The sequence below is a fragment of the Tursiops truncatus genome, chromosome 13 (assembly GCF_011762595.2).
Source record: "Tursiops truncatus isolate mTurTru1 chromosome 13, mTurTru1.mat.Y, whole genome shotgun sequence".
NCBI classification, from domain to species: Eukaryota; Metazoa; Chordata; class Mammalia; order Artiodactyla; family Delphinidae; genus Tursiops; species Tursiops truncatus.
The window spans coordinates 78,335,844-78,349,903 of record NC_047046.1 but is presented as its reverse complement, the minus strand read 5'-3'; the positions used below and the strand labels follow the sequence as shown (position 1 = coordinate 78,349,903).

Genomic DNA, 14,060 nt, shown 5'->3' with positions numbered 1-14,060 from the left:
AGAGCAGTTTGATAGTTTATTATGTGTAACTGCTCAGAGTTACACATAACTCATGTTCATGAACATGTTTCAAATCTCGTTCGATGCATCCTGATAGGTAAGTGAATTTAAATTTTGAGGAGTAGTCACACAGGAAAAGTAATTGAAACATCTCTATCAAGAAACACAGTTCAATCTGTTCAAACAGGACCAGAAAAACATATGATTTCTACACCTAATGCTTGGTGAATGTGAGAGTGAGGACAATTTCCAGTCACCATATGATGCTAACAGCAATTGTCAGAAGGAATATTTACAATTGGCATAGCAAGCTGGAGGTCAAGTTGACTTATGAGATATAGAACACATGAATTTAGAAGAGAACATATACATATGAATGTATTCACTATTAAAAGAGAAAGTTATTGCATAACTTGTGGTTTAAATTTTATAGCTTGTGTGGTAAAGAGATGGAGTAATACTTTCTTTAGTATCCAATGAGTAATACAAGATGAGGATGAAAGACCTCTGTCTCTCAAGGAGCTACCTAAGGTCAATAGTAATATAGGATTCACACACAAGCACTTCATTTTTCCAATACAACACGGGATTGGTGTAACAAAATATAAATAATCTTATGAATTGTGCTTTATATAACTCTAATCCATTAACTTGTATACTATTTGACCCAAGATTTTCAATCTGTAAATATACAACATTCCTTGAAAAATTAATGAAACAGATATACTTTTTTTTTTTTTCTGATTACTCTTCACATAGGCAGTTTCTTGTTCTAACTCTAAACTGGATATGCTTTTTTTTTCTTCTTCTTCGTGATGGTGCAGTATTTTATTAGGTTTTTATGAGAAAGTCAAACTAATAGGAAATAATTTCTGATCTACATTGAACCACACAAATATTATGGTTTTGTCAAAATTATTTTTCATGACATCATTAATAAAGACCTGCTTTCTCTTACAAAATTGTCACTATTTTTTACTAAAGAAAACTAAAAAATATTAAATATTAAAACATATAGAAAAACCCAGAAATGAATTGTAGTAGACCTTTGTATTGCCAAATTAGTAAACATTAATATTTTATCATATTCAGTTCAACTCTTTCTTTTAAAGATATATATCACTTGTGACATAGTAATCCTCAAACCCTTTTTCTGTCATTCGCTCTAACAAACCTAGGAATAATATGTATATTTTATTATGTAGAATTATTATTTTGCATTAGATTCTAGCATTGATAGTTTTTGGATTCTTACTATATTTTCCTTTGGGGCCTTGTAGTAATTACTTCATTTACAAAACTTCCTTAATTAATAATATGAATAGATATAGAAAAGATTTCTCCTTTACTAAATTAGACTTCTTTTTCAATTAAATAGAATTTTCAATTCTACATTTGTGAGAATTATCTGAACAATTTTTACAAAAAGTAGCCTTTCCGTTACAAATGTTCAAAGTCTCTTCTTGAACAAGTACCATTGTCCTATGTCAGATGTAACAGATTTTTCTCATGCCCCCCTGGTGAATGTTTGGATTAGACAACTCTTCCTTCCAGCTGTTAACCCAACTCTGATGAAAACTCAAACCAAATTGACAACCTAATACGTACAGATAGGTGGTGAAACTCAAGTGATTTCTTCCTTTGAAAAAGTGACTGATGAAAAGATATAGGCTTCCTTTGGAGTTCCAAAGGAGAACTTCTTCCAAAGGAGAAATGATTTGGTGTTTTATTTCCCAAGGGTCAGTATGTTATGGGCTAGTTTTTTTCCCCTTTGAGGAACTATATCCTATTTATGAATAATACCTTTTGAAACCCCAGTATTCATTTGATATAAAAAATAAAGGCAGCACATTTACAGAAAGGTTATGAGTATGTCACAGAAATCTGCTGGCCTATATTCTATCCGTTTAAAGTCAGCTCTAGTTGAATGAACATCACTTTTCCAAGTAAGAACTTTTATCCACACTACAGATGTGCTTAAGAGCTTATTACCAAGCATAATTCCCAATTCTCAGCTATATTCTGAGCAGCAGAAAAGGCAGAGACTTGTCACAGTTAGTAGCTTCATTTCTACCAGACTTGAGGAATTCTAAACTTTGATAATTTTTCTTCTTTCTCCCCAGTGATACATGATATATCATGGCCTATTTGACTACTTACGTATTTCTACTAAGCATGGAAAAATGATTTTCTTAAAACTGTCAACACCAGAATATTCTGAGACATAAAGTAACATCTTTAACAAGCACTTATAATTTAACATATTTTCCAAAAATTCTTTAGAAATTAGAGTTACATGAGAAATTATTTCCAAAAATTAATGTATATTTCTTCTGATACAAGATGGTTTTAATGTGATTATTTGGGCTTGCATGTTTTTTGTCAGCCTACACTAAAATGTACGTTGTCAGTACAACAAAGGGTTTTTTTTATTTCTTTTTTTTTTCTTGTGGGATTTTTTTTTTATTCGAACAGAAAGTCACAAAAATTATAATCATCTTCATCAGTTCACACAGTCCCATGTAATTAAATATTTTTTCATCTTGATCTTTTGTAAACACTTTTATGGATTCATTAGTTTTCCATTAGAGTTCTGAAAATGCTTATTTATTCAGTTCAGCAGTATAGTCAGTTACCAGAAATCTGTACTTGTGAGAGTCTTTTCCATGAATTCCTTGAAGATGAAAACCTTTTATAGGAACATTTTTGCAAAAGCATCAGAGTGTACCCGGAACTGTCTGTAAATGACAAAACACTTAAAAATGACCATGGTTAAAGATTTGATGAAAGTTCATAATAATGCAATTGACAAGGAAATTTAGTTATTTCTGAGATATACACTTTAAAGTAATAACTAGAATTATGACTTATAACATTATACCAGGACATATAAGATTTTTAGAAATTTCATGTAATGTCTGAAAAATTTATATTAACATATTTCCATGCAAATAACCCAAAGAAAGTTTAGTATTAGTTGTTTTTTTGTTTGTTTTTTTGTACTGCAGGTCCCTATTAGTCATCAATTTTATACACATTAGTGTATACATGTCAATCCCAATTGCCCAATTCAGCACACCACCATCCCCACCCCACCGCAGTTTCCTCCCCTTGGTGTCCATACGTTTGTTCTCTACATCTGTGTCTCAACTTCTGCCCTGCAAACTGGTTCATCTGTACCATTTTTCTAGGTTCCACATACATGCGTTAATATACGATATTTGTTCTTCTCTTTCTGACTTACTTCACTCTGTATGACAGTCTCTAGATCCATCCACATCTCAACAAATGACTCAATTTCGTTCCTTATATGGCTGAGTAATATTCCATTGTATATATGTACCACATCTTCTTTATCCATTCGTCTGTCGATGGACATTTAGGTTGCTTCCATGACCTGGCTATTGTAAATAGTGCTGCAATGAACATTGTGGTACATGACTCTTTTTGAATTAAGGTTTTCTATGGGTATATGCCCAGTAGTGGGATTGCTGGATCATATGGTAATTCTATTTTTAGTTTTTTAAGTAACCTCCATACTGTTCTCCATAGTGGCTGTATCAACTTACATTCCCACCAACAGTGCAAGAGGGTTCCCTTTTCTCCACACCCTCTCCAGCATTTGTTGTTTGTAGATTTTCTGATGATGCCCATTCTAACTGGTGTGAGGTGATACCTCATTGTAGTTTTGATTTGCATTTCTCTAATAATGCGTGATGTTGAGCAGCTTTTCATGTGCTTCTTGGTCATCTGTATGTCTTCTTTGGAGAAATGTCTATTTAGGTCTTCTGCCTACTTTTGGATTGGGTTGTTTGTTTTTTTAATATTGAGCTGCATGGGCTGTTTATATATTTGGGAGATTAATCCTTTGTCCATTGATTTGTTTGCAAATATTTTCTCCAATTCTGAGAGTTGTCTTTTCATCTTGTTTATGGTTTCCTTTGCTGTGCAAAAGCTTTGAAGTTTCATTAGGTCCCATTTGTTTATTTATGTTTTATTTCCGTTACTCTAGGAGGTGGATCAAAAAAGATCTTGCTGTGATTTATGTCAAAGAGTATTCTGCCTATGTTTTCCTCTAAGAGTTTTATAGTGTCCAGTCTTACATTTAGATCTCGAATCCATTTTGAGTTTCTTTTTGTGTATGGTGTTAGGAAGTGTTCTAATTTCATTCTTTTACATGTAGCTGTCCAATTTTCCCAGCACCACTTATTGAACAAACTGTCTTTTCTCCATTGTATATCCTTGCCTCCTTTGTCATAGATTAGTTGACCATAGGTGTGTGGGTTTCTCTCTGGACTTTCTATCTTGTTCCTTTGATCTATTGTTCTGTTTTTGTGCCAGTACCATATTGTCTTGATTACTGTAGCTTTGTAATATAGTCTGAAGTCAGGGAGTCTGATTCCGCCAGCTCCTTTTTTTTCCCTCAAGACTGCTTTGGTTATTCAGGGTCTTTTTTGTCTCCATACAAATTTTAAGATTTTTTGTTCTAGTTCCATAAAAAATGTCATTGATAAATAGATAGGGATTGCACTGAATCTGTAGATTGCTTTGGGTAGTATAGTCATTTTCACAATATTGATTCTTCCAATGCAAGAACATGGTATATCTCTCCATCTATTAATATCATCTTCAGTTTCTTTCATCAGTGTCTTATAGTTTTGTGCATACAGGTCTTTGGTCTCCCTAGGTAGGTTTATTCCTAGGTATTTGATTCTTTTTGTTGCAGTGGTAAATGGGAGTGTTACCATAATTTCTCTTTCAGATTTTTCATCACTATTGTAAAGGAATGCAGGAGATTTCTGTGGATTAATTTTGTATCCTGCAACGTTACCAAATTCATTTATTAGCTCTAGTAGTTTTCGGGTGACATTTTTAGGATTCTCTATGTATAGTATCATGTCATCTGCAAACAGTGACTGTTTTACTTCTTCTTTTACAATTTGTATTCCTTTTATTTCTTTTTCTTCTCTGATTGCCATGGCTAGGACTTCCAAAACTATGTTGAATAATAGTGGTGACAGTGGACATCCTTGTCTCATTCCTGATCTTAGAGGAAATGCTTTTAGTTTTTCACCATTAAGAATGAAGTTTGCTGTGGGTTTGTCATATATGGCCTTTATTATGTTGAGGTAGGTTCCCTCTATGCCCACTTTCTGGAGAGTTTTTATCATAAATGGGTGTTGAATTTTGTCAGAAGCTTTTTCTGCATCTATTGAGATGATCATATGGTTTTTATTTTTCATTTTGTTAAAATAGTGTATCACATTGATTGATTTGCATATATTGAAGAATCCTTGCATCCCTGGGATAAATCCCACTTGATCATTGTGTATGATCCTTTTAATGTGTTGTTGATTTGTGTTTCCTAGTATTTTGTTGAGGATTTTTGCATCTGTATTCATCAGTGATATTGGTCTGTAATTTTCTTTTTTTGTAGTATCTTTGTCTGATTTTTGTATCAGTGTTCCTTCCTCTGCAATTTTTTTGGAAGAGTTTGAGAAGGATGGGTGTTAGCTATTCTCTAAATGTTTCATAGAATTCACCTGTGAAGCCATCTGGTCCTGGACTTTTGTTTGTTGGAAGATTTTTTATCACAGTTTCAATTTCATTACTTGTGATTGGTCTGTTCATATTTTCTATTTCTTCCTGGTTCAGTTTTGGAAGGTTATACCTTTCTAAGAATTTGTCTACTTCTTCCAGGTTGTCCATTTTATTGGCATAGAGTTGCTGGTAGTAGTCCCTTAGGATGCTTTGTATTTCTGCAGTGTCTGTTGTAACTTCTCCTTTTTCATTTCTAATTTTATTGATTTGAGTCCTGTCCCTCTTTTTTCTTGATGAGTCTACCTAATGGTTATCAATTTTGTTTATCTTCTCAAAGAACCAGCTTTTAGTTTTATTGATCTTTGCTATTGTTTTCTTTGTTTCTATTTCATTTATTTCTGCTCTGATCTTTATGATTTGTTTCCTTCTGCTAACTTTGGGTTTTGTTTGTTCTTCTTTCTCTAGTTCCTGTAGGTGTGAGGTTAGATTTTTTTTTGAGATTTTTCTTGTTTCTTGAGGTAGGCTTGTATAGCTATAAACTTCCCTCTTAGAACTGCTTTTGCTGCATCCCATAGGTTTTGGATTGTCGTGTTTTCATTGTCATTTGTCTCGAGGTATTTTCTGATTTCCTCTTTGATTTCTTCAGTGATCTCTTGGTTATTTAATAGCATAGCGTTTAGCCTCCATGTGTTTGTGTTTTTTACATTTTTTTCCTTGTTATTCATTTCTAATCTCATAGCGTTGTGGTTAGAAAAGATGCTTGCTATGATTTCAATTTCCTTAAATTTACTGAGGCTTTATTTGTGACCCAAGATGTGATCTATCCTGGAGGATGTTCCGTGCGCACTTGAGAAGAAAGTGTAATCTGCTGTTTTTGGATGGAATGTCCTATAAATATCAATTAAATCTATATGGTCCATTGTGTCATTTAAAGCTTGTATTTCCTTATTAATTTTCTGTCTGGATGTTCTGTCCATTGGTGTGAGTGAGGTGTTAAAGTCCCCGACTATTACTGTGTTACTGTCGATTTCCTCTTTTATAGCTGTTAGCACCTGCCTTATGTATTGAGGTGCTCCTATGTTGGGTCATGAATGTTTACAATTGTTATATCTTCTTTTGGATTGATCCCTTGATCATTATGTAGTGTCCTTCCTTGTCTCTTGTAACATTGTTTATTTTAAAGTCTATTTTATCTGATATGTGTATAGCTACTCCAGCTTTCTCTTGATTTCCATTTGCATGGAATATCTTTTTCCATCCCCTCACTTTCAGTCTGTATGTGTCCCTAGGTCTCAAGTGGGTCTCTTGTAGACAGCATATAGATGGGTCTTGTTTTGGTGTCCATTCAGCAAACCTGTGACTTTTGGTTGGAGCATTTAATCCATTCATGTTTAAGGTGATTATCAATATGTATGTTCCTATGACCATTTTCTTAATTGTTTTGGGATTGTTTTTGTAGATCCTTTTCTTCTCTTGTGTTTCCCACTTAGAGAAGTTCCTTTAGCATTTGTTGTAGAGCTGGTTTGGTGGTGCTGAATTCTCTTAGCTTTTGTTTCTCTGTAAAGCTTTTGATTTCTCCATCGAATCTGAATGAGATCCTTGCTGGGTAGTGTAATCTTGGTTGTAGGTTCTTCCCTTTCATCACTTTAAGTATATCATGCCACTCCCTTCTGGCTTGTAGAGTTTCTGCTGAGAAATCAGCTGTAAACCTTATGGGAGTTCCCTTGTATGTTATTTGTTATTTTTCCCTTGCTGCTTTCATAATAATTTTTCTTTGTCTTTAATTTTTGCCAATTTGATTACTATGTGTCTCAGTGTGTTTCTCCTTGGGTTTATCCTGTATGGGACTCGCTGCACTTCCTGGACTTGGGTGGCTATTTCCTTTCTCATGTTAGGGAAGTTTTCAACTATAATCTCTTCAAATATTTTCTCTGGTCCCTTCTCTCTCTCTTCTCCTTCTGGGACCCCTATTATGCAAATGTTGTTGCATTTAATGTTGTCCCAGAGGTCTCTTAGCCTGTCTTCGTTTCTTTTCATTCTTTTTCTTTAGTCTGTTCTGCAGCAGTGAATTCCACCATTCTGTCTTCCAGGTCACTTATCTGTTGTTCTGCCTCAGTTATTCTTCTATTGATTCCTTCTAGTGTAGTTTTCATTTCAGTTATTGTATTATTCATCTCTGATTGTTTCTTCTTTAATTCTTCTAGGTCTTTGTTAAACTTTTGTTACATCTTCTCAATCTTTGCCTCCATTCTTTTTCTGAGGTCCTGGATCATCTTCACTATCATTATTCTGAACTCTTTTTCTGGAAGGTTGCCTATCTCTACTTCATTTAGTTGTTTTTCTGGGGTTTTATCTTGTTCCTTCATCTGGTACATAGCCCTCTGCCTTTTCATCTTGTCTACCTTTCTCCAAATGTCGTTTTTGTTCCACAGGCTGCAGGATTGTAGTTCTTCTTGCTTCTGTTGTCTGCCCTCTGGTGGATGAGGCTTTCTAAGAGGCTTGATGGGAGGGACTGGTGGTGGGTAGAGCTGACTATTTTTCTGGTGAGCAGAGCTTAGTAAAACTTTAATCCACTTGACTGTTGATGGGTGGGGCTGGTTTCCCTCCCTGTTGGTTGTTTGGCCTGAGGCAACCCAACACTGAAACCCACGTGGGCTGTTTGGTGGGGCTATTGACAGACTTTGGGAGGGCTCACGCCAAGGAGTACTTCCCAGAACTTCTGCTGATAGTGTCCTTGTCCCCACAGTGAGCCACAGCCACCACCGACTCTGCAGGAGACCCTCCAACACTAGCAGGTGGGTCTGGTTCAGTCTCCCCTGGGGTCATTGCTCCTTCCCCTGGGTCCCGATGCACACACTACTTTGTGTGTGACCTCCAAGAGTGGAGTCTGTGTTTCCCCCAGTCCTGTCAAAGTCCTGCAGTGAATTCCCACTAGGCTTCAAAGTCTGATTTTCTAGGAATTCCTCCTCCCGTTGGCGGACTCCCAGGTTGGGAAGCCTGACGTGGGGCTCAGACCCTCAGACTCCAGTGGGTGGTCTTCTGTGGTATAAGTCTTCTCCAGTCTGTGAGTCACCCACCCACCGGTTATGGGATTTGATTTTACTGTGATTGCGCCCCTCCTGCTGTCTCATTGTGGCTTCTCCTTTGTCTTTTGATGTGGAGTATCTTTTATGGTGAGTTCCAGTGTCTTCCTGTCGATGTTTGTCCAGCAGCTAGTTGTGATTCTGGTGTTCTCACAAGAGGGTATTAGAGCACGTCCTTCTACTCCGCCATCTTGGTTCCTCTGCACCTTTTTATTTCTTGAGAAATAAAAGGTTGTGGCATAAATATATCATCAAATCAGGAAAGGGTTTATTTTTAACCCTTTATTTTAACTTTATTTTTAAGTTAATCACATTTAAATGAAGAAGTAATACTCAATACCTAATTTACATTCAGAAGCAAACAACAATAGATATATTTAAGAAAAGCATTTTAGGCTTTTACTGTCTAACTTGAACTGACAAAACCTTAGCTCTTATAAGAAGAAACAAGATAAGCATCTCTGTGTGTGTGTGTGTGTGTGTGTGTGTGTGTGTGTGTGTGTGTGTGTAGTAAAGATATAATGTTAATTCAGTAGCCGAGAAGGAGGACCTGGCAGAACAAAGTGAGTGGGAGGAGGTGGGGGGACAGGTGGAGAGATTCTTTAAAAACATATTATTCACTAAAAGAAGGATTTCACAGAGCTATGTATTATAAAAATCTATTCCAAACGAACATATTCCTCCACTGTGCTTTCATGCCACTTGGAGCATTTATTTACTACTCTTCACATTGTATCATGGCTACCTATGGCTTAACCACACGTTAATACCTTACTTACTTTCTAGTCACTATCAAAGCTTATGTAAGAAACAGCCACCTAAGCAACTGTGTAAGACATCAGTCCTTAAGGTGTACCAAACAACTTCTGGAATGAATTTGAATTATTATCTCAGCTAACTCATATAACTCACGTCACCCCTTCTATAATAGTGAGATGTATGTTGGTTCAGATCCTGTACTGTCTTTGAGAGGTCAACACCAACACTCCTATTTGTTTTGCATTTTGCAACAAACAAATGCTAATTAAAGGGTGTGATTATAGGCAGGGCCACCAAAATTTAAATCTGTCAGTCACTTGTACGTAACAGGTGAATGCTAAGAGAAATCCGCTTCCTGCAAGAATGAAAACCGTTCTCAGCAATCAGATTATTGACATTCCAGAGAATGTCGACATCGCTCAGAAGAGACACCCAGTAATTATGAAGGACCCCAGAGGACTTCAATCACATCAACATAAAAAAGTCTCCTTGCAAAGAAAAATAGATTCCAGGTTGACAAATGATGGGGAAGTAGAAAGGAACTGGCTATGTTTTGACCCTCCGTAGACATGTACAGGGATATTGCACTGGGCTTCCTTTACAAGCTGAGGTCTACATATGCTCACTTCCCATCAATGTTTTTATTCTGGAGGATGGGTCTCTTGTTCACATCTGAAATTTATTGGGTAAAAAATACATCCACAACGTTTGGATGACACCAGTCATCTGTTGTTCAGTATCTCAAACCCCAAAAGATGAGTTCATTCTTGAAGGAAACACATTGAAAATGTGTCATACTCAGATACTTTGATTCAGCAAAACACAATAGTTAAAAAAAATTTGGATTGTGTCTATAATTCTGGAAGGAACAGTTCAACAGGCTGATGAATAATATCTAAGAATTGTCCAGCTATGGAAAAAACAAGAAGCCAGATGATTCTTAAGATCTATTTGTGATATTTTAAAGATGCAACAAAGCCCTGCATTAAAAGAACAAAAAAGGAATTGATGCTTGTTACAGTACCATTTATCAAGAATGAGTTATTATTTCATTTAAAACAGGTATTTGCTTGTTCTTTCATCTAATCATCAAATATTATTGAACACATAAAAGATTCTGGACACTGTTAAACAATCTAGAAATGGCAGAAAACAAGATGCAGCACGTGGAACTATTTGGAAGCAAATATATGAGGAGCCTATTAAATATTTGAGAGTTTGTGAAGTATCCCTACTGTCTTGGAGACATGCTCTGTCAGAAATGAAAGAAACTTCTCTGAGGCAAAGTCTCCTGGTATGTGGGAGGGGGAGCCTACTGAGATGGGGAACTCCATCCAGCCTAGATCCTTGAGTACCTCCTTTTGCCACATCAGGAAAGAGCCAGGGCCTGAGTTTTAGAGCATCACAAGTGTACACTTTACCAAAATGATAATTGATACTCATAAAACAGAATGACCTAATAGAAGAAACCACTAGAAAGGTGAGAGCATAACTACTATGAAAAATTAAACTGAATAACATCACAGTAAACTTGACAATCTAAAGTGTGTCAAACGTCAATTAAATATGTAAATATTCTCAGTGAGATCAGCTGGAATATATGTTTACAGAAAAACTAAATAGAATAGGTAGTTTGAAAAATATAGATTGATATTAAAGATTCAATTGATTATAAGTATGCATAGAAAAAAGTAATGAAGAGCTGTAAACTAGGCCACAGCAACAGAAAAGAGAAAAATAATAGAAAAGAGTAGTGATGTTATGGGAAAAATTAAAACAACAACATTTGTATAACAGGAGTTAACACATATAAACAGGTTAAACATTTAAATAAATATACTGAGAGTGTGTAAAAATTACAAGAATCTTTTTAAGGGAATAAGACTTTTATGTAACTTATAAAATTGAACAAATACAAGCACTGTAGGAACCACAACTTTTCAGTCTGTTGGATAATTAATGTTCATTTAACTGTGAATTAAACATTTATTCCTTCATAGAAGCTACATTTCAGAGCGTAAGAAATGGAGTTACAGTGGCAGTAGATATAGCAATGCATGTTCTGATTATTTTTTGTACACAAGTTTTGAAATATATGAGCATAGCTTGATTTACACTTATTTTTGTCTAAAATAAACTGATCAGTTGTTAGAGGGGAAAACTCATTTTAGCAACCACCTTTTTTTCAAATGGGTGCCAATTTGCTTTGAATGAGAAGATTGCATTGTCAGACATATAGGCAGGTGTCTTCTGTAAGGCATATTCAGAAGAAAAATGATAAGAAGAATTTTTAAAGCCTTCTGTGGGTGGACTCCAACACTAGTATTGATGGAATCCTTTAAATTATTTTAAATTATATATCATTTTGATGCCTACCAGAATTTCCTAGTGATAAAATTCAAGAAAATTTTTGGTATAAAGAATGAAGTAGAAGGAAGGGTTTTATTTTTTGGTTTTTTGTTTTTGTTTTTAAAGAATGGTGTCCCATTGATCTAGTGTAGGTTTCTTATATTGCTTTCAAAATTGTCCTGCAGTTTTTACCATATAATCTCTACACATATATATTTTATTAGATGTATAATATTTTTTGTTCTTGATGTTATTATAAATGTTCTTTCTTTTTTTAAATTTTCAATTATAATAGTCTATTTCTAATTTCTAGCAACCCAATAGATGTTGCATATTGACTTTGTATTCTATGAAAATCCTAAATTTATTTATTAGATTTAGTAATATTTTAATAGATTATTTGAGATTTTCTATGTGGACGATCATGTAGTCTGAGAACAGAGGTAGTTTTATTTCTTTTCAATCTTCATGTGATTTTTGTTTTTCCCTTTTGCTATGATGAGTTTTCTGAGAAAAGATGTGTCTCTGCCTTTGTCTGGTTTCAGGATAATACTGGGCTCATTAAGTTAGTTGGAAAGTGTTCTTCTGTTGAAAATTTTGTTAACAATGGGTATTATTTCTTGCTTAAACATTTGAGAGTATTCATCAGAGAAGCTATCTGGACCTGAGATTTTCTTTGTAGGTGTACAGACTTTTCCCCCTGTAGTGTTCCTGATTAGAGTCTACCTTTCGTGATTCACTATCGTCACTAAAGCTTTCTCTTGCTTAGTGTTGCATGATGTATATTTTCAATAATTTTATTTTCAACCAATGTATGTAACATTATGTTAAGTGTGATTCTTGTAGACAGAATATAGCCAGGACCTATTTTCTTATACAGTCTAATGTGAATAGATCATTTACTCTCAATGCAATTTCAATGCAATTTTTAAAATAGTTGGTATTAAAATTTGACATATAGCTATATACTATTTATCCAATTTTTTGTCCTTTTTTTCTTCTTTTTATGGATTTTTCTTGACTACCTTTATGTTCACTTTATCTAGGCTTAACAATATATTTCTGTAATTTATCAAAGTGTAGATTGAAATGGATATTACACTTCACATGTAATATATAAATTGTATATTCCCAATTTTTCCCTCTGTTTTTTGTGCTATCCCTGTTATAGACTTTACTTTTTATATATTCTCTGCAACACAGCAGTACTATTATTGCTTTAAACATTCATTTTTCATTTAGAGAGATTAAAAAATAGAAAAATATATTTTATATTTACCTTTATTTTAATCATTTCTCTTGATCATCATTTCTTTTTAAAGGTTCACATTTCTGTTTGTTGCTTCTGCCTAAGGACCTTCTTGTAACATTTTTGTGGTACAGATATCTTGGTAGTGATTTCTCTCAGCTTTAGTTTGTCTGAAAAGCCTTTCTACATTTTTGGTGAGAAATACTTTCACTATACATAGAATTCAGTATTGGCAGTAGTTTTATTGTTGTTTCAGCATTTTGGAGCTGTTAATCCATTATCTTATGACTTAAACAGTATTTCCTTTTTATGCAATATGTTTTTTATTCTCAAGCTGCCTTCATGGTTTTTTCTTTATCTTTAATATGCAATAATGTAATAGTGTGAATATGATGTGTATACATTTGTTTGTTGGTTGATATTTATCCTCTTTATTTGACTTAGCTTCCTGGATCCGTGGTTTGCTTTCATGCATTATTTTTAGAAATATTTCAACACAATGTCCTCAAACCTTTTTTTATACTCTATGCTCTCTTCTGATTCTAGGATTGCATTGACAAGTATGTTAAATTGTTTGAAATGTTTCCACAGTTCTTAGAGACTGTGATCTTGTTTGCTTGCATACTTATATATATTATATATACTATATTAACATTTTATTTATATATTTATTACTCTATTTTTCTCTTTGTGCTTTAATTTAGGTAATTTCTATCTACCTATCACCGCTGATTCTTTCTTCATCTGTGTCAAGTCTACTGATCAGCCCATCAAAAGCATTTTTTTAATCTCTGCTACCATTCTTCTAGCATTTCCATTTGATTCTTTCTTAAAGTTTCTGTTTCTCTCTGCAGTTCCCCAACTGCTCTTGCATGCTGGACACCTTTTCTACTAGAGCCTTTAACATATTAATCAACAGTTATTTTTAAATGTTTAAATTTTTAAAATATTTAAAAATTTTAAAATCTCCATCATTGTTTTAACAGTTAGCTCATATTTGAGTGTGAAATTTCTACTTTGTATTTATGACTAGAAATGTGTATGCATATTCTGCTAGTATGTGAGTAGGGTGTGTTGAC

General features: G+C 34.3%; 1 pseudogene; it reads left to right on the top strand.

Annotated features, from left to right (window-relative positions):
- The first annotated feature begins 9,746 nt into the window (after positions 1-9,746).
- LOC101324193 (large ribosomal subunit protein uL6-like) lies at positions 9,747-10,268 on the top strand (annotated as a pseudogene).
- Positions 10,269-14,060: the final 3,792 nt, after the last annotated feature.